Source organism: Ambystoma mexicanum, chromosome 9, assembly GCF_040938575.1.
Source record: "Ambystoma mexicanum isolate Mex_15411 chromosome 9, UKY_AmexF1_1, whole genome shotgun sequence".
Lineage (NCBI taxonomy): Eukaryota > Metazoa > Chordata > Amphibia > Caudata > Ambystomatidae > Ambystoma > Ambystoma mexicanum.
Genome location: NC_090931.1, coordinates 1,315,508,180 through 1,315,529,201, shown reverse-complemented (window position 1 = coordinate 1,315,529,201; position 21,022 = coordinate 1,315,508,180). Strand labels below are relative to the sequence as shown.

The following is a 21,022-nucleotide window of genomic DNA, read 5'->3' as shown; positions in this document are numbered from 1 at the left end:
GGTGTTGGGTAAAGACTTATCGATCAGAGAAAAGAGGGGTTTGGGGAAATCCTACCTATCCCCAACTCTAGGAGGGGTTTCCCTACCTCACCAAAACAAAGGAACATCTGAGTCAGAATGTCCAAAACAAAGTTCTCTGTCCTATGTCCAAAACCTTGAGCTGACCCTCATACACTAAACCTAACAAAACGTGAAGTGGGATATCTTTTAGATGAACACCTGGAGCTTCTTTCCAAAGTTCCAAACACAGTTTTAAAGTGTAAAAGACACCAATAAAGTTCCACCAGAAAAGTGGGCCTTCCCTTCCCCTTGATTTCTCCAGCTTTTCAATATCACATCAGTATACTCCACAATCTCAAAGTGGATGACTCTTCCCCTGAGTTTTCTCCAGTTTACACACTTATCAACTCCAGGTTATACCATTCCCCAATCTGAAGGAGTATACGGTTTAAGTTACTCACCTGTAACTATTATTCTCCAGCATGGATTCACATGATCATGAATAGTCCCCGTTGTCAGGCTGGGAATCCTTGGTAAAAGAAAGAACAGTTTCATTTTCAACTAAAAACTGAATTTTTCCTCTAAACCAATCGCTGTCCTCTGGGTCATACTGCCCCCATCCAATGATAGTGCTCTCCCTGAGCTGCTCCTCTGGCAGACATCTTCAGATTTGGTAAACACGTAAAGTGGCAGTATGACCAAAAAGAGCCACAGAGTGGTCAGAGGGAGGGTTTGCATGTGAATCCATACCAGACCCATGCTTTGAGAACAACAGTCACAGGTAAGTAACTTAAACATTCTGCAGCATGTGGTCTGGCATGGATTTACATGCTCATGAATAACGAATAGATAGCAGTACAACATTTCACAACCACGTTAGGTGGTCAGGCTCAACAGAAGCATTTCATTCTTACCTTCGGAACAGTCTCACCTCAAGCGAACAGGTTGTGTAGCAATGCTTGGCTTATTCTAGACTCCTCTCTGTAATCCCTGTTGACGCAGTATAACTTCGTGAAGGTGTGCATGGGCCTCCATGCAGCAGCCCTGCAGATGTCCAGTGGGGGCACACCGGACAGGAACGCTGTCGTTGCAGCGATCACTCTGGTTGAGTGGGCTCTCGGACGGCCGGGCAGCGGTCAGTTTGCCAACCGATGACAGTGTGTGATGCAGCCACCTCGAAATGGAAGCCTGGACAAAGCCTTCTGGTTCACAGGACCAAAGTTCACAAATAGTTGTAAGGTATTCTGAAAACTCTTTGTGCGTGTCACGTAGAACTTCAGGGCACGAGCGACGTCCAGCGAATGCAATGCAGGCAACACCAAAAGTTTGTTTAGGTGAAATTACGACGGAACCTGCAGCATCAACGATGGGTGTGTACGCAGCACCATCCTCGAGTCGTGCAAAGTCAAGTACGGTTGCATGCAGGATAGGGCCTGGATCTCACCTACCATCATGGCAGAGGCGATGGCCACAAGGAAAGCCGTATTCCGCAAGAGGAACTTGAGTGGGGCCTGATGCATAGGCTTGAAGGGGCCCCCCCCATCAGTCTCATCAGAACCACCTTGAGCTCCCACCCCGGGGCAGGAGCCTTCACTGGCAAGAAAGATTGAAAAACTCCTTTGAGAAATTCCTTGACGAGTTGGTGGGACCAAAGTGAGAACCTTCCTGGAGACCTGGTGTAGCGAGAGATAGCCGTCAGATGTACCTTGACAGAGGCGTGCATTTGTCTGGCATTGGCCAAAGATAGCAAGTATGGGAGGATATGCGGGCCGTGACTCTCAGAGGGGTAGTGTTTCGAGACTAGCACTACATAGCGAAATGCTTCCACTTGTGACTGTAGCACTTCAAGGTCGATGACGCCCTGGCCTTGGCGAGGACCTCCCTGCAGTCTGCAGGCAACTCATAGCCTCCAAACTCTAGGGCTGCAGAAGCCAAGCCCTCAGGTTCAGCGATCCTGAGTCGTGATGAAGGAATGCGCCTCCTCTGGTGAGACGATCCGGAACCACCGGACACAACGCTGACAGGCTGAGAAGGTCCGGATACCAAATCTGCCTCGGCCATGCCGGGGCAATGAGTATCATCTTGTATGGACACGGAGTGTGTTGATGACTCATAGTAGGAGTGGGAATGGAGCAAATGCGTACAGAAACAGCCCTTCCCACGGTCCCCTCGGTGGGGGGAATCTGCTGGCAAACTTCTGAAGCCTGCCCCACTTGAGGAATAGGCAGTCCACCTAATCACAACGAATCTCCCAGTCGTGGTAGGAGCGCAGTTCCCTGCTGAGGAAGTCTGCGATGGTGTTCTTGACTCCTGCCAGGTGGAGAGGGACGAGGAACATCCCCTGTCTGACAGCTCACCGTCACAAATCCTGCGCTTCTTTGTAGAGTGCCGGGGTTTGAGTGCCCACTTGCTTCCTGATGTAGAACATGGTGGTGTTGTCCGTGAAGATCCTCACCAACTTGCCTTTTAGAGACAGTAGGAACGACTTGAGCGTCCAGAACACTGCCCGTAGCTCCAGGATGCAGATATAAAGATCCTTCTCCTCCGGTAGCCACAGGCCTCTGGCGTGCAGGTGTCCGCTCCTCAGCCTTCTAAGGAGGCATCCGTGGGTGACCGTCTAGTGGTATGGAGAGGGTTTTGAAAACCTGTGCTTTCGGCGATGTTGGAGCGGACACCCCACCATCCCATCGCCCCATGGAACTCGTCATTGAGAGAGACTTGTCCGTGAAGCTTCCGGACACCCGTATTCAGTGAGCGTCCAGGAATTCTTGCAGGGTCGTGTCTGCAACCTTCAGAGGTGCAGGACGACATCATGCCAGTAAGGACTTGATGGCCGGCACCATGGATGTCTTCATCAACTACATCAGTAGCTAGCCTCTGCTCCGGGGGCGATGCTAGGCAAGACACCATATTGAGTCTGGTAGCCGGACGGTCGTCTGTGTGTTCGTCGGCCAGCTAACGCGAGCGGGTGCTAATCGGCCAGTCGTCCAGGTATGGGTATATGTATATGCTCTGTAGATGCAGAGGGGCCACCACTGGCACCCAGCATTTCGTGAACACTCTGGAGGCCAACTTTAAGCCGAAAGGTAAGACCTTGAACTGGTAGTGCTGGTTCTGAACCACAAAGTGTAGAAACTTCTGTGTCTTGTGAATGGACACGGAAATAGGCATCCTCCAGGTCCAACGGCGTCAAGAAGTCTCCTTTTTCCAGTTGGCCGAGCAGGTGTTGCACCATGACCATCCTGAACTTTAGAGACTTTAGGTATTTGTTCAGACGTTGTACGTCTAGGATGGGCCTCCAGACCTTTGTTGTCTTTCTGACCAGAAAGTTCCTGGAATAGACTCCAGAGCCATTGAGGAACTAGCGCTAGCGTCCCTTTTTACAGCATGGGCCGTATCTCTTCCAGGAGCTGAGGGATGTGCTGCTCCTGACGGGTAACTGGAGGGATCTGCGGACACCTGCGTTGAAACTCCAGTCACTGAAGAACCCCGCCAGACAGCCTCCCACGGGGGTGCACGAGTGAGGACCTGATGTCCCGGTCGGTTCAGGCTCGCTTTGGCGGCGGCATACTGTCCTGGGGGCAGTGGCGATGCTGTCCTCCGCTACCGTAGGCCTGGGAACGGCCTATGTAGGCTTCCTGCATTGAAGATCTGGAAGGCTGTCGGTACGACGCGGAGAACCCATCTGAAGACCTGCTGTCATGATTCTTGCCCCTCATGTCCCCAGCCCTCCAAGATGTCATGCTGGAGCCAGACCACGATCATCTACATGGCCCTCAAGGACCTATCCATCCCTCCAAAGACCCACTTGGAGTCAGACTTGGTGCGTGTGGCACCAGACTCACTCACTCCCATAGGATAACATTGGGGATTGGACTTGTAGTGCATTGATGGGGACAAGATGGATGCCCCAACATATTTCGGTTCCCAGAACTGCATTCTTTTGGGTGTGGTTCAGCCCAGAGACACCTGGGATACCCAGAGACTATTTAAGCCATGCCCAGGCTGAGAAACATGCTTTGTGTTTTCTGCACTTGCAGCGTGACACTCACTGTGCTCGGATCGGTCTCCAGTAGGCCTGCATCTTCTGCGCTCAGCTCCTGCAAGAACAAGATCACAGTTAGGAACAGCCTTACCTTGCGGCGCTTCTGCCCATCATTCATCGCTTATTCTGTTCTGCTGGCATCTTCGGCGGTGTCATTCCCATCCCGGCACGCTGCTTCCTAAGGAAAAGGGAAAAGAACAGAAAAATGGCATTAGTAAGCATTCAGCAAATCTTCACTTATTTTTAAAGACTGTACGAGCTTCAAACGCTTACCTGAATCCCAGCCGCTCTGGGGGAACTCTGTCTCCGGAACTTCTCATCCACCTGCAAGAGGGCAAAGACACTCCGGGTTAGCGTGGAAAAATCTAGAGGCGCTGCTTACCGCGCTTACTCACCGTATTTCTTCTTCATAACTGGCATCCACGCTGAAAACGTCACGGCACCTAAAAGACACAGAAAAAGAATGCAGTTAAATACAAATACGAAAGGGTCGCATCCCGCACCTCGCTCTCACTCACCTTCAGCGCTACTCATCTCAGCAGCACGTCGCCATCCCCGGACGCCAGCCATCATCTAAGGAAGGAAAGGAACGAAGTTAGAGAACTGTTCAAAAGACTCATTATACTTACCTGTCGGACTCTTGCCAGTGAAGTAACTAGGCAGCAACAAGCCCGCATCAATCAACGCGCCCCTGCGCTAAAAGCAGGACGGAGGGCACACTTTCCAAGAAAACAAGGTGAGCTGTGGATCAAAGGGAAGGGTTGGACCCCGGGGAAGAATGGGTTCAAGCATGTAGAGAACAGAGTTCAACTCTACCAATCCTGTGTTTTAGGCCCAGTCCCCAGTCGAGTAGATTCCAGGGAAGGGTTTGAGGTCGTAAGAGGTCAGAATAGGCTGAGTGACGTCCCCGTGGATACCAGGTGAGCTTTACACCTACTCAACTTTCCCCTGAAGGAGCTAAAAGAAGAGCGGTGCTGCTGGTGACATCCCAGGGAATGGGCAGTCTCTGTATCCGCCTTGATGGTCTAGAGGGATTCGAAGAGGACCTTCCCAAACAGATTCTCTCCATCGAAGGTTATGTCGAGCACCTTTGCTTGAACCTCCTGACGGAAATTTGGGGCTTTCATCCAACCTTGTCGACAAAGGTAGACACTGATCCCCATTTATCAGAAGCCTCTGTCGGCAACGTCCAATGCCACTGCAATGACGTGATCCGACACCACTTCTCCTTCCTGGAAGAGAGCGATTGCCACCATCTTCTTATCGTCGGGGAGGAACTCCAGAATCGGCCCCAGCTTGTACTACAATTCCCTGTCGTACCTGGCCAGTGCGTTAGCTGCCTTGATTGTGGATGCTGCAGTGTAAATCACCTTCTTTCCCATGGCTTCCATTCTTTTCCCCTCGTTCTCCGGAGGGATCGAAGACAACGAAGACAGGGTTGGCTGAACGTTCCCTCGCAGCCACCGATACCAGCAATGGCTATGACCTCAGGCACATGGGTGCGGAGTCCGCACCCTAAATTTCTTCTCCTGCCTATTCAGTTTGGCTGGAGCCATGCAATGTTCTTCATGGGGGCCAGGCCCTCCTCCCAAACATCATCCAGACGGGGCACTGCCATGATTGTCTTCCTCTTGGCCTTGCACCTCTGATACAAGAAGCCCTCCTAGGTTTTCTCAGGCACCAGCTGGAATAGCTCAGAGGCTCTGGAGATCATGAAGTGGAAAGACCCCACCTCATCTGGTGGAGACACCCTATGTGGAGCATCCAAATGTGGCAATTCACTGTCTGCTGCGATGATATCCTTGTCACCATCCATCGTCGTGGCCGTATCCATTCCTGTACCCTTGTCTGGGGAGAAGGGACCGGAAGTGGTAGAGGAGGCTGAAATGAGGGTGTCCGATGACAGTTTCTCTTCTTCGCTGGTGGCTGATCGGGGACCTGGGGGACCACAGGTACCAGAGCCGGAGGCATCCTCATCTGGATCTCCAACACCAAGGTGTGTAGAGTCGACAGAATATCCAAGATGTCGTCCCTCGGCTGAGAAACGTTGTCCGTGGATCAGACCTCCATGGTTTGGGCAACGGTCTGGAAGGTCTGTTTTGCCACTGCAGCGATGTCACGCCTTGGGGGTAGGGACACTATCTGAGCCGTGGGAGCCTCTCTTACAGGATCAGCATCCATAGCTGCCGTGGCAGTAGTTGTGGTCGCTGACAAGGTCTTTGCCTGTCCCAGTTGAGCCTGTTTGGGCTGCTTGGATTTCTCACATAGTTTATCCGGGGTAGATGACTTCCTCTTTGAAAAGGAGCTCGACGGTAGGCTGGCAACGGAGGTGGAAGGTGATGCTGATTGCACCCTATCCACGCTTCCATGGTGAACCCAGTGGACTTGGACTTTTGGCTCTTGGCCTTATCTTGGGCCCCCACGGATGAGGTGCCCTCAAAGGACTTTGTAGACTGCTCCTCAGACCGGCCAGTCCTGCGTGAGGCCTGACCCTGTTCCGAGCACGGTTCAGAGGACTTGGCATTAAGCCATGCCGCCAGCCTTGTACGCCTGTCCTCCTTTTTTGGAGAAATCGAGGCATATCACGCACTCTACTGTTACGCTCACCTGGCTCCCACAGGGGCGTCGGTCGGACCCGGACAGCTGCGGTCTCCACCCACGTGATGCATAGTGCAGTGATGACTGACTGGATCTGCCCTCCTAATCTTATCTGCTTAACCCGTAGAAATATTCTCCTTATATTCTTGAAAGATTAGCTCTCCATCCTGCGTGGATTTGCAGGGGCGCGTCGATTCCAGTTACTTCACTGGTTTGAAGGCTCGGGAGAGTTCCGGAGAGTATTGACTCAGATTCCTGGTGAGGACCAGTAAGTATTAAGTTCATAGAGTTCAATATGTCCGATGTTCACTCTTGTTCCCCCCTTCCTTTCTTGTCTTGCAGCTGGCTCGTGAAAAGATGCTCTTGTGGCAGCTGGTGGCGCTCAGGTAAGAGTCTGTATTACCCGGCGCTGTCCGGTAAATGTTGCACGTGGAAAATGTGTTGTTTTGTCTCTCTTTACAGATGCGGCACGTGAAAATATGGAGAGTCACAAAAGGATGCCTCCGGTGGTAAATCAGGTAAGTCTATGGTGGTAAGAATTATATTTGTTGGTTCCCTCGGCTCACCTTGTGGTTTTCTTTTGTCTCCTAGGTGCCGAAGTTCGGCGAAGAAATGATGGAGGCAGCGCCAACCCAAAGGATGCTGTGAAGACTGGTGAGTATGGCGCGGCGCTGCAGCAATGATGTTCTTTACAGGTCCGGAGACTAGATGGATCCAGAATCAGGTGTGGAATAGAATAAATTTGTTTTCTAACCTTGTCCCTTTCTTTCCTCTTTGTTTTTAGGAGCTCCGGATTCAAGGCGGGCGTGGCAGAAGACTGGATGCAGGCTGCAGGCACGGTGAGCGTTACGCTGCTGGATGGAGAACAACACGAAGCGTGTGTTCCTGGTCGGGCGTGGTTTAAATAGCCTCAAAAGTAGTCCCAAGTAAGAAGTCCCTAGAACCACACCCGAGTAAAAAATAGTCTCTGTAGAAAAATAGTCCCTTTCAGGCCTCATGTTGGATTGGAGTCATTTGCAGCATGGTCTGCCTGAGGTAAGTAATGACTATGAGCCTGACGCCTTAGGCGCCAGGACTGATTTCTACTATGAGCCTGGCGCCAGGACTGAACCCAGATAGCCCCTAGCCGGGGCTGCTGAGGTTTTACTAAATGTCTAGATGCCTGCTCCCAGGGCTGATGGGCTTGGTCCGGATGCCTGGGGGTAGGCATCATGACATCTACCTCCTTGTGGTCTGGGTGCCGACAGTAGAGACGTTGCAGGTACTAGTCTTCCACAAATATTCTGTCGCCCACATTTGATCTAGGGCCTGAAGAGGGACCTTCCCTCCTTCTCTGTCATGGTCGGAGGGCGCGAAGTAGGCCCAAAGGCCTTGTAGAATCTTTGATCTTCGCCCTTGAGGGATGCAAAACTTCACCGACAATGGATCCCCCCTGTCGGCGGGTGAAGAAAAGAGCACACAGGCTAATTTTAAACAATAATAGAACTTTTTCTGTCAAAAACACAAAAAAACAAAAATAGCCCAGGAGAGCAAACGCGAGGACTCCCAACACTGAAGCATGCAGTAAAAATCTGAAGATGGCTGCCAGAGGAGGGGCTTAGGGACAGGACTGTCATTGGATGAGGGCAGTATGACCCAGACGACAGTGATTGGTTTATAGGAGAAGTACAGTCTTTAAGTGAAAGTGAAACTGTTTTTTCTTTTACCGAGGATTCCCAACCGGACGACGGGGAATATTCATGAGCATGTGAATCCATGCCAGACCCCCTGCTGGAGAATTCTTCTTTTCAAGGTTTTCACTGTTCCGCAATTCACAGGCTCAAGGAGTGTATCTCTGCCCTGATCTTTCTTAGCTTTTCCACAGGTCACAAATTTCACATTTGAGAGGCTGGTTCTCCTTTTCCCAAGTTCAGCAATATGCCCGAGTGTCCCAGACTCGCCATAGGGCTGGTTTACTCTCCTGCCAGGACTTTTTTATTTGGCTCTGTATTTGGGTGCAAGTCGTGGATTCACACTTCGATCAGCAATCACTTTCTCTTTTATCCAGTTCCAAGATTTTAACTATTCTTTTCATATATTGGGTCAATTACCCCTTTTCAAGAGACTTAGCCTCTTTGCTCAGTTTTCCCGGTCTCCCAAGTCCCTTGTGTGGGCTTACCAGGTTCATCAGCGGTACGTGGCATCTGCTATGAAGCGCCCCTGTGTTCTATCCTCTATCTGGGCTTACCGGTCTCAGTTGATGGCTTCAGCGTCTTTCGCATCTCACGGTTCTCACTTCTGGTTGGCTAGCAGAGCATCCCATCAGCTCACCAGTTCCCGCTTTGCCTCCTTTGACACTTGACACTCCACTGCTCGACTTCCCTAGACAGCACTTCCAGCTGCTTATCCACTCCATACTGCAGCCTGCTCTCCTTCAGTGTCCCAACCAATGTCTGGAGAAGTGAGTCGTTCTTTCGCTCCAGGTGTGGTGCATTAAAACGTCCTGGCATCTGATAACCTTTTCCAACAACAAGAACGTGTTTGCTTTCCACTTTTAGTGATCTTCATTACTCCAATCCTCTTTATCATCTTCGTGGTATTAAGAGAAGAGGAATGTAAGTCAAGACTGAAGGTTCTACACCTATATCACAATATGCAATACAGGAATGGGGGGCAAGTGGGTGTTACCAGAGGCAAAGGAAAAGGGGAATCTGTATTGACCTAGCGAGTTTACTCTACCTCCCTGAGGGTTGTTTTCCCTCATGTGGTCCACCCGCAGATAGCCACCCACAGGGTCAGAGTCAGGTGCCTTTCCCTACCACATAAAGGAAGTTTCCATTCAGGGAAGAAGTGACAACATCACTAGACTTGTCACTCAGGCCAGACACATGAATGGAGTTGACAAACGGTTTATTAACAAGCGTGCATAGGTGTGGTCATAATAGTGTCTAAATTAAATGGAAAGTTGTCAACATTTTTCTTCTCCTTGGTGGGGTAGTGCTCTGGGCAAACGTACCCAAACAAAATGTCAGTGTTCCAACAAAAGTTCTGCCAGTACTTCACAAGCAAATCCAGATAATACTTGTGAGCTCTGTGAGAGACTCATGGTATCAGATGTATGACATATACAAGGGCTGCAAGTTTTCAAAACCTTTATTGAAAATATTTGGATGGGGTAGGAAAACTCCCATCTAGCCCTATATCTAAGATGGGAGTAGTCTCGACCATCAAATCAATGAAAGCACAGTTCTAATCAGTCTTTAGTCGAATAAAAGTGTCATAAAATTAAATGCCTGCTCTTGCTCTAAAATAATAAATGTGAAGAAGGAAATGTAAATTCACAAAAGGAAAAAATATATGTCAGTGTCTCCGAGCAAAGTCTCTTTCCCGCGTTTAACCTTACGGGGTAAGGTGGCCCACTTAGGCTGCGTGTGTCACGCAGCCTCTAGACACTCGAGATGCAGTTCAGATCATAGATCAGTGCACACTTGGCCTTCCACGACGAAGTTTCAGTTCAATTCACTGTTCAACCCAGGTCTCCCTAAACCAGGCTCAGACCTCTCAAATTACAGCTCAGGGGGTTGGTTTGTTTGTTTATTTGTATAGCGTGCAAAACCCTGAGGTTACTAGGCACTTACGCTTGAAAGATTAGTTACAGTGCTTCGGGTTACAGAAAGGAAGCGAATTACAGCATTGTAGACAAGCAAAGGTAATACAACATACGCAAAGTGCAAAGGAGATGTGCAAGGTGATTACATCCATTGAGCCTGGCCCAAAGTTGCAGGGCGGAAGCAACACACAGATGCAAAAGTCCAGCAAAGGCATATACATAGTGCCTACCCCATGTTACAGGGCGGCAGCAACACACAAATGCAAACGTCCAGCAAAAGGACATATACATGGTGCCTACCCCATGTTGCAGGTCGGTAGCATCACACAGATGCAAGGTCCAGCAAAGGCATATACATGGTGCCTACCCCAGGTTGCAGGGCGGCAGCAGCACACAGATGCAAGGTCCAGCAAAGGCATATACATGGTGCCTACCCCAGGTTGCAGGGCGGCAGCAACACACAGATGCAAAATGTTAATAAGGGTACTATTAGGCTGGGAGAGGGGTATATGAAGATAGAGGACATGGCATTAGAAGGGGAGAGAGGCATACAACACAGGAGAGCAGGGGGGTGGGTAGCGTACCTGGAGCGGCAGGTAGCCGACAGGGGCCTTTGTGTGGGCCTCCATGGTCTGGTGCCGGCTGCCACCTCCCGGTTCGGCTGATTGGCTTAACATGACAAGACAACCAATGAGAGGGGGAGTCGGGCCAGGTCACACAACAAAGAAGCAGTGAAGAAACAACACAGTGTTACGCTCCCCTGGTCTCTGCGGAGTCGTTGGGGCACGGTTGCAGCCCTCCCGGGGGTGCGGTCGCTCGGGTCCGACTTCGCCCTCTGCACTTATGTGGGGACTGGTGGTAATAGGTGATGCTGCTCGGGACTGCTCCTACATGAAGAATAGGGGGCGTGAGTATGCCAGCTTGTGCGCCTGATCCCCTTCCATAACCCTTCTCCCCAACCGTGGTACCCGTGGGATGCGCTGTCCCTGGAAAGCTCACCTGTTGATTAGTTTTGGCGAGCACTCCCTCCTGCTGCTTCTGGCAGGGGTGCTTGTATGATCTGGACTGAGTTACTTCACTGGTCCCTTGCACGTGGTAGTTCAGTCCTGCTGCGACTAAGCCAATATACTTCAGGTAAGTGTTCCTGTTTGCCCTTGTCTTCCCTCGTCTGTTTTTGTTGTATTGTAAAGTTTGTTGTCTTGTATTGCTGTCCGTTCCACTTTTGATGTTTGCTATTTTCCTTTCTTCCCTTGGAGGTGATGTTGCCGGCCCTGCAGAAGCTGCAGAGCTCGAGGCGGCAGCCGGAGGAAATGAGGAACGAAGCTGTAGCGGTACAGTAGCTGGTAAATTGTTAACTGGGGGCACGCATGGTTCAAACGTGGCACAGCCCTAGGTCGGATGTTCTAACCTTGTCTTTCTTCTTCTTCACAGGGTCCGAGTTCGTGGATGCGGAGTGCAGTGCTGCGGCGTCGGGATCAAGATCACTGGATGTCAGGAGATGAGTCTGCAGATGCAGCGATGAAGCACCGGTTTCCTGGAGGTGAGTATGCAGGAGGACGCCTGGTTTCAAAGGTAAGTAAACTGGTCCAAGCAGCGGTCAGCATCACGTTGCACGCGAGTGCACGGTAACGCTAAGCACCAGCCATAAGGATGGAGCAGCTTATATAGCTGAGCTTCTGAAGCCACGCCCACCAGTTTCAGCCTGCCCGCCACACTCTGCCACACCCGATGAGTCAGCACATGAGGATGTTCTCTGGAATAAAGGTGGTGTGGTTTTTGTTTTCTGGGGCCTGTGGCCATGACAAGGCCTAAAGCACACATGGGCCATAGTGCATAGTGCACAAACAAAGTAAGAAGCCCAGGAAATGGGTTTCCTCCAGGTAGAAATATTGCATTTCTGCAATCGTCGTGCCATACTTGTAATAATGGGCATTTTTAAAGGAAAATGTCCGAAAATACGCATCATGCGCGAAGAAGTCTGCAAAGGCCAGGCTTACCTTGGCAGGGTACGTAAAGGTCCAAAAGAGGCTGGGGGCAAAGCAAATGCTGTGGGAGGAGCATGACAGGCTCCGAAGTGGTGAAGAGCAAGGCAGGAGTACAAATTAGCTTCCCCAAGTACAAATACAGTCTCAAATAAGCACAGGTCTCCCTCAGTCAGACTCGGACCTTTCAATCACAATGCCAGAGGGGCTCCCCCTTCCCCAAGCTTTATTCGCAATCCAGGTCTCCCTCGGTTGGGCTCAGATCTTTCCTAATGTCGAAGACATTCGATTGTGCAAGGATTTTTCACAGACCTCCGCAGGACCACTTCGACTTTCAACTTCGTTACACTTTGCTCTTCTACCACAATGACTCTGGGTGTCAGTTTCATACACAAAGGTTCAACAAAATCTTTTTATCTAGATTTCCCTCTGCCAGGGTCGAACCTAGTAATCAAACGTATTTCAAAATTACAGTTTTAAAGGTCAGCATTACTTTGCTTTATTAGCTGTTCTCTCGCACTGCAAGTCCCAGAATGCCGTTCCTCTTTCATTAAATTTATGACTCCTTCTCCCGTTTGTTTTGTTTTTTGTTTTATTCACATTTATATAGCGCACAGCAGACCGAGAACATTGTGGCACTTGTTACTGTACAGAACTTAGTTACAGGGTCACAAATCATACATATGTTACCTAGTGAGCAATATATATACAGGTTTATAATATAGTTATATTACATTTGTGTTTATGTTACAATATACAAGACAATATACAAGACAGGGTAGGGTAGGAGGTTGCGTTATTCGTAGAGGAGAGTGGTCTTGAGGTGGTTGCGGAAGACAGAGATGGAAGTTTCAGCTCTGAGGGTGGCAGGGAGTGAGTTCCATAATTTTGGTGCAATGTAGGAGAAGCCTAGCCCTCCAGCTGTGACTCTTGATGCGAGGTATGTGTAGCTGGTTGGTGTACTGAGCTCTGGTGGGGCGAGTGGAGGTGGTTCTTGATATAGCTTCGGCTAAGTAGGTGGGAGCGGTGTTGTTAATGCATCTATGTGTGATGTTAAGGATTTTTAGGGTAATGCGGTCTTTGACCTGAAGCCACTGTGCTTCATGTTTGGCATGAGATATATGGTCTCTTCTGGAGATGCTCAGTGCGGCTCTTAGGGCATTGTTTTGAGTAGTTTGCAGTCTATGAATGTTCTTGGTGGAGGTGCCAGCTAGGAGAGCGTTACAATAGTCAAGTTTGGCACCTATGGTTGCTCTGGCTATGGCTAGGCGGTTGGGTGCGGATAAGTAGGGTTTGATGGCGTTGATGAGTTTGATGCAGAGCGCTGATGCAGAGGTTATGGCGCTGGTTTGTCTATTCATAGATAGATTTGCGTCAATGTGAAACCCTAGAGTTTTGACGGAAGATGAGACTGGGATGGTTGAGTTGTCTATGTTGAAGTTGGCGTACTGGGTGGTAAGCTTTGTTATAGTGTTTTTCTGGCCGAGGATGAGAATTTCTTCTCCCCGTTTAGGCAGAGGCCATTAAGTGCCTTCCACGCTTGAATAGTGGCATAGATGTTGTGGAGGGCCTTAGCGTCTTGGTGATAGAGTCCAGATAGGGGTATGAGTACTTGAGTATCGTCTGCATAGTTGGTATATGCAACGCCCATGGAATCAAGTAGGTCGAAGAGGGGTTTCGTGAAGAGGTTATATAGGGTTGGGGCTGTACACGAACTTTGGGGGACACCGCAGTTTATAGTTGTGGGGTCTGCGTTTGCAGTGACGGAGTAGACCTTCATGGCTCTACCTTCGAGGAAGGATGTGATCCAGGTTGCTGCTTGTTTAGAGAAGTGTGCTGCGTGAGTGAGGTGGGTGGTGAGAGTTTGGTGATCTACCAGGTCGAAAGCTGCTGATAGGTCAAGAAGAAGGAGCAGGGCGGGTTTGCCTTTGTCCATGATGTGTGAAATTTGGTTTTTAAAGGTCTAGTAGGGCTGATTCTGTTCCGTGCCCGACGCGGAAGCCAGATTGCCTTTTGCCTAGTATGGAGTTTGCTTCTATGTATGACTGGATCTGGTTGTGGGCTGCTTTGTCCAGGATTTTCAAGAGGAACGGGACAGTCGTAATCGGTCTGTAGTTGTTCGGTTGTGCTGGGTCAAGTGTGGCCTTTTTTAGTAGAGGCCGCACCCATGCTTCCTTAAGAGTGTTTGGGGCAATACCTGTTTGGAATCATGCATTGATGAAGGCAGTGATACGGGGTGCTAGATCGTTGGCACATTCCTTGATGATTTCAGAAGGGCAGATGTCTGCTTTACAGAGAGATGGTTTGAGGTTTTTGATAAGATGAAGGGCCTCTGGTACCGTGATGTCTCTGAATGCGAATGGGGCATTGTCATGATCTCTGCTTCCAAAAGGCCAGGACTTACCCAACTCCCTTGGAAGCAGACCCATAACCCAGGTTCCGAGAGCCAATCAGTCCCAATTGGGACCTTTTGGACCCTGTCCTGGCGCCAGTGGCGCCAGGCTCATAAATATGTCCAGTCCCAGCGCTGCAAGCGCCGGGCTCATAATGCTTGGGTGGATTTACCTGCAGCAGACCATGCTGCTTACTGACCTGCCAGTATGAGTCTCTGATCCTCTTCTGTTTGGGACTACTTTTCCTGTTGGGTGGGGCAGGAGCCACTCCCTAGGCTCAGAACACTGGAACTCTTCTGGAAGGCAGGAACTCTTTTCTTACCTAGGCAAGGCTGTGGAAGAAGACACTTAAGCACTACAGGAGGCTATTTAAACCACACCCGATGGATGAATCTTGCTTTGCGTTATTCTGCATCCTCTGCAGCAGAACGCTCATCGTGTCTTCTGCATCTGATCCTGGGCCTAAAGGGAAAAGGCTTACCATCCTGAATCCAGTCTTCAGCAACATCTATAAAGACAAGAAAGAACAGGTTAGCACTACGGTCTTCAGTGACAGCGCATCTCTTACCTGGTCCATCGGCTGTCATCAACGCCTCGCGCAGCATTCCTGCATCTGAAAGACAAAGGCTTACCTACTCTTCACGCGCTCCGGAGGTCATCGCACTGCATTCCGGCATCTGAAAGACAAAAGCTTACCAACCCTTTGCACGCTCCGGAGGCCTTCGGCGCTGCATCCCGCATCTGTAAGACAAAAGAAGGTGCGTTTAAAGACATTGGGTAACGTTAAATACTCACGTGCCATTACTCCATCCACGCCGAACTCAGTGGGCATTCCGACATCCTTCAGCAGCTCCGAACCGGTACCTGCAAAATAAAAGGACAGTTAGTGCGCATCGTGAAGCAAGCAACAAGCGCTTACTTACGCGCTTCCAGGCCCTTCTATTCCGCATACGGGTCCATCCTCAACTCACTTCAGCCAGTCAACCGCCATCGCCGGAACCCTGCAAAATAAGAGACAGCATTACAAAAGACTTTTAAAGACATTTGAAATACTCGGAACTCACCGTTCGTGAAGTAAACGACGGACAGCAGTCCTCTGAAGTCAAGAGGCCTGCGCTACCTATCCAGTGAAGAAACTGGTTACAGCACCCTGCCCCGAGGCAGATGGAGAGCTCGGCATTCACTTACCTAAGGTGAGAGCGTTAACCTTTGGGGTTCTACAGGAGAGGAGAAAAGGAAAGAGATAGGGACACCCCAATAACCCCAGTTCATTAATCCCATATTTTCTATCTGCAGACATCTTACTCTTCGAGTCAGGCATACAGCGCACAGAGGTCCAGCCCAAAGAGCCAACCGGGTGCTACACATCACTTTTGAAGATACGGTAGTCGCCCAGTCAAGACCGGCGCCTCTGCGAGAATCAGGTGAGCGTTACAGGCATGGTTTAAAATAGTAGCCTTATCAGGTGTGGGGCTGTTAGTTTTTGGGTTCGGGAGGGCTTTGTAATGGTTTTGAATTTTGTTTTGGAGGAGTTTTATTTTGTTAAGCATGGCGGACTGGATGCTCGTGCACCAGGCTTTGTCTTTATTTCGTCTGCGGTAGCTGGGGGAGTGACAAGTTCGCTGAAGATTGCAAATAATTCTTTCGCTTGGGAGTTGGCCTTTGAGATCCTGTGGTTGAAAGAGTTAGATTTTGCTATTAAGAGGGCTATTTGTTTGAAGAGGGTCTTGTTTAGGTCAGTGGGATCCGCTTGCCATGTTTTTAGTGACTGGCGCTTTTGTGCTCGGAGGGTTTGGAATTCATCCAAGAACCAAGAGTTGCAGTGAAATTATTTTTTCTTTTTTTCTTTTTAATGGGGCTATAGAGTTTATGGCATCGGTGAGAGTATCATTAAAGATTGCTGATAGTATATTTGAGTCTTGAGAGAACGGTGGTGCTAGGTTAGGGTTTTGAAGGTAGGGTCTCAGATTTTCTGCGCTGAGTTTTTTGGAGCTTCTTGTTATGGCGGGTGGAGCGTGGGTAGTAATCTTAGGGAGGGGTTGGTGGGGATAGTGAATTCTATGCAGGTGTGGTCCGTCCATGGGAGAGCGGTGTTTGAGGTGATGATGGAAGTGCAGCTGTGATCCATGACCCAGTGAAGGGTGCGGCCTTTGGAGTGGGTGGTGACTCTTTGGGAGAATCCTAGGTCTCCGAGTTCTTTAGCTAAGAGTGTTTGTCCTTGGGATCATTTGATCCTAGTTTTAGGTCTCCTAATAGGAGGATTTTGGAGGATTTTTTGATGTTGTTGCTGAGTCTATGGGAGAGGTGCTCTTGGAAGTCTGCTGGGAGAGCGGGGGATCTATATAGGATGTGGATATTGATTAGGTTATTCATTAGGTTCCAGCCACACACACGCATACTGGGTTCCTCTCTTCCTCTGGTCATGAGACTCACCTGGATAGCGCAGCGCTGGTAGTCAACTCCCTGGGATTTCGGGGTCGAGGTCAGGGTCTCATCACCTACCACTCAAGTACCTGGGCTTCAATTCACATGCACAGGGGAAACCAGTATTGCAGTGGACACAGCCAGCAGGCTACAGTCTGCCTTCTTTGGCCTTTGGGAGACACAGTTTCTCAGCTGTGCTGTAGCCCCACACAGGCACTGGTTCAGCACCATGTCCCTCTTTTCTCCTCTGGACACTCTCCACAGCTTCCTCTGCTGCGTCCTGCTTCTGGGCTCCCCCAGGTCCTCTCTGGAGGTCCATATCGTTCAAGATGCTATTTCCGACTGCTGCCTTTATACTCCAAGCCAGAGTTCATTGACGTTAGGTGTGTCTGGTTGTGCTCGATTGCCTGACCCTGCCTATTAGTGGGACAAAATGGAGGCTGTCCATAGGAACTCATGGTACATTGGTTCCTATGTGTAATCTTTCCTCCACTATGTTGTTTCCTCCTTGTCTCAGTACTTAGTCAAGCAAGTGAAAAATAGGGATTGTAGGTGTTGTGGAGTCTTATAAGCATAACCAGTAATACTGGTATATTACTGTCAGGAAAAGAAGGCAAAGGCTGCAAAGGCTGGGGGGGGGGCAGGGTGATGGATAGCAGGAAAGATATACATCACATTTCACCCTTGCGCCTCCTCTTTCTACTTCTACTGAGTAAAGTCTCCAAAGAGGTGAATAAGGTGCACAAGTTGGAAGAGATGTGTACTCTCAAGTGGTTTGAGAGACTGGTATGAAGGGGAGAAGGGGAGCAGAATAAACAGCAATCAATCCATTGCTGATGGATTGATAAGGAAAGGACAGGCGATAGAAGTGAAGCAGAGGGAGTAGATGAAGTATTGAAGCAAGTAAAGGAGCAGAGAAACCCCAGGAAGACAGTAAAGGAGGTGGCAGAAGTCAAGGGGTAAATTAGGTATCTTCCAAGAGGTGAATAAGGCATTAGGAGAAACTTAGGAGGTGAAGGGGAAGACTGTTGAAGGACCAGGACAGGGGGTAGCGGCGTGTTAGAGCAGAGAAGTGTTATGGCAGAGGTGATGGACGCAAACATAAAAAGCGTACAACCAAAAAGACAAATAATAAAGGGCAAAGTTTGTGAGGGCAAGACTTTAGACAAGGCATTGGGGAGGAGAAAAAGATTGAGCAGATAGCTGGATGAGTTATTTTATTATCATTGAATATCTGAAGGAATTGTGTTGGAAGCTTGAAGAAGGGAACCCCTCTTTTTGCAAAGTGAACTATTTGAGACTTGGGGAAAGGGCAACCCCTTTTCCACCTTAGAGCTTGAAGAAGTTCTGAACTTTTATTTTGAACACTTCATTTGATGCCGACATCCCTACACATTGTATAGAATTAGATTTGAGGGCAAGCATACGTTTTGGACAGATAAACATACATTCGCTTTGGACTTCCTGATACAGACTATCATTAGTTACATTTAGGTAGGGAAATCCTACCATATAGTACGGCAAGATAGGCCTTTTCCAAATTAATATTTATTTAATAAAACTTTTAATCCCAACCTTTTACGTCAGTTGTCCGTGTCTACTATATTATGCCTTCACAGGAGCCAGAGAAAGTATGGATAGAGCCAATAAATGGAGATATGGTGTGGCACTAACACTTCTACCAGTCGCCCTGCCTCCCGCCACCCAACTCCAATACCCAGCACCTTGCCTACTTGTGTCCCCACAATGAAAGAAATCGCAACTGGCATTATGCTTACGCTCCACCCACAAACAAAAACCACCCCCAGCATTCAGAACCCATTTGCCACACCCTTCACAAAACAAAACCCAGGCCTGGAATAATGTCTCCAACTGTATCACGAAATTACTACTGCTCTGCAGGAGAACAGGGATGAATAGTAGCTAACCTGCCTACTAAGTCCCACACTACTACTAAACCAGCAATTATCCCATTCATAAAGATACAATAGTCACTGCACGAAAGGTATATATCATATACTGCTTTTTGTAGCATAGACCAATGGCAGGCTATATCTTCAGGAGGGGTGTGAGTTGATAACAGTTGCCACCCAAAAAGCAATAGTACAAAGACTAGAAAAAAAAGTCCAATCCGTTTCTATACAATTATAGGCTTAATTAAACAATACACACGCAGACAACTAACATTACTAACAAAAACCAGCCCCTGTAAGGAATACACAGAAAATACAGACTTTTGTGTAAACACACTCTGGGTAGATGAGTAGCGGTGTAAACGTACACAAGATTGGTAAAATGTCATGTTCAAAGGGTATGCATCCAAGAACAAGGTAGAGGAGGGGGATTAGAAGTCCAATGGTCCTTCAAAATGGGACAGGGGATAGGGCATCTTCAAATTCTGTTTTGTCTTGTTCTTGCAGCTCAGAATTATCAACCCAGGATTCAAGTTGCTTTCTGATGACATGATTTGGGGTCAGATTGGACTGGGCGACTCAGTCCAACACATGGGGCGGTTCACAAGCAGCAATTGCACGAAGAAGCATGAAACAGGCAGGCGATTCTGAGTCAGTGTAGTTCCATTTACGAACCAAGACCAGAGCAGCTCTTTGATTTCTGCATTGCTGGGAGGCCCAATCCCGGGAATCCAGTGATAAGATTAGTCCCCTAGTTTTCTTCTTCCACCCAAGGAGGTTGGCTGGCACCTACAGGGAGTCCTCCACCTTCAGTGCGGCATTGCGTCTACTGTGCCACAGCCAGTGGAAAGGTAGGTCTTGGTCTACAGCAGTTCATCCATGGGATGGTTACGGGACAGAGCTCGACTCTGCCTTGGATGCCTCAAGTCTTCACCTCCTTGGCATGGACTTTGGAATAGGCTGTATCCCCAACAGAGGTGCAGTGAACCCTTCTTGTAAGTTTAAAGATGATTCAATGAAGGAGGGAAATGTTTCTCCTTATAAAGGAAAAACGTAAAAGGGTATGAATCGAAAGAAAGCCTGGTGTAAGGGATCCAAACGCTGAATACATACAAATAATATGAGAAATGACCTAATTTATTTGACCGAAAATAGTAGGTATTTTGGTATATGTATGGTAAGTAATAGGTGGTGGGTTGGGGTAAGGATATAAGTTAAGGTAGAGAGGGGACTCCCCCCACATTATACAAAAATAAAAATTAAAAAAAGCGAAGGGTCATTTTCGCTTTTCGTTCAAAAAAATGTGGTAATTTTTCAATTTGTTTTTTTTGCCTAAAAAATATCACAGATATCCTCCAAATGCAGGCTGTTTTAACACGTGCCCTTTGTCTCCTGACATAACGCTCAGAGTTCCTTGACTTCTGGAAATGGGGGGTGTCAAGAAAAGTTAGAGAGCCGTAACAAATCAAGATGACCGAATCATTCTCTCTGCCTACCTCCCCCTTCTAGTTACTCTTACTACAATCCCTTGCCATGCCTGCTGACTTCAAATGGGTGCCAGAGATTAGCACCCTGATGTGAGAATGGCTTTTATGTCTGGGCTGCCTTTCAAGCACCAGTTCCCAGGAGTCTGCCGGGGTACGTTCCTATGCCCTGGAGGAAGGTGTTGCCATTCCTCTGGGGAATCAAGGGGAAGCATCCTGGTCACTGCTCCATCTAGAGGTTGTGGAGAAAGACACAGCAGACACCAGTCCATATCAGCACTGTCATAGTGGAGCCCTGCTCACAGAGCTAACACTAGTGTGACATCAAACTGCTGTTTTATAATTGTGTGTTTTTATCAGTCACAATGTCACCCAAAGCATAGAATTATTATAGTTAAGCACGAAGGTGCAGAAGATTAAAAAGCCACCTCTACCTGCAGGAACTTTGTGTTCCAGCATCTGTCGGGAATGCACATGTGAACTTTAATCATGCCCTGTGCTGCTGCAGAGCTGGGGCTGAAGATGCCAGTAGGCTATGTCAGCAAAGCCAAATCTTTGCACTATAATTTTGGCATGGAGAATTTATGAAAAGGG

At 48.8% G+C, this 21,022-nt stretch overlaps 1 protein-coding gene across 3 annotated transcripts in view; it reads right to left on the bottom strand.

Annotated features, from left to right (window-relative positions):
* The window catches only part of HSPBAP1 (HSPB1 associated protein 1), a 1,532,307-nt gene that overhangs the window by 755,661 nt on the left and 755,624 nt on the right, over positions 1–21,022 (bottom strand). The window lies entirely within an intron of this gene.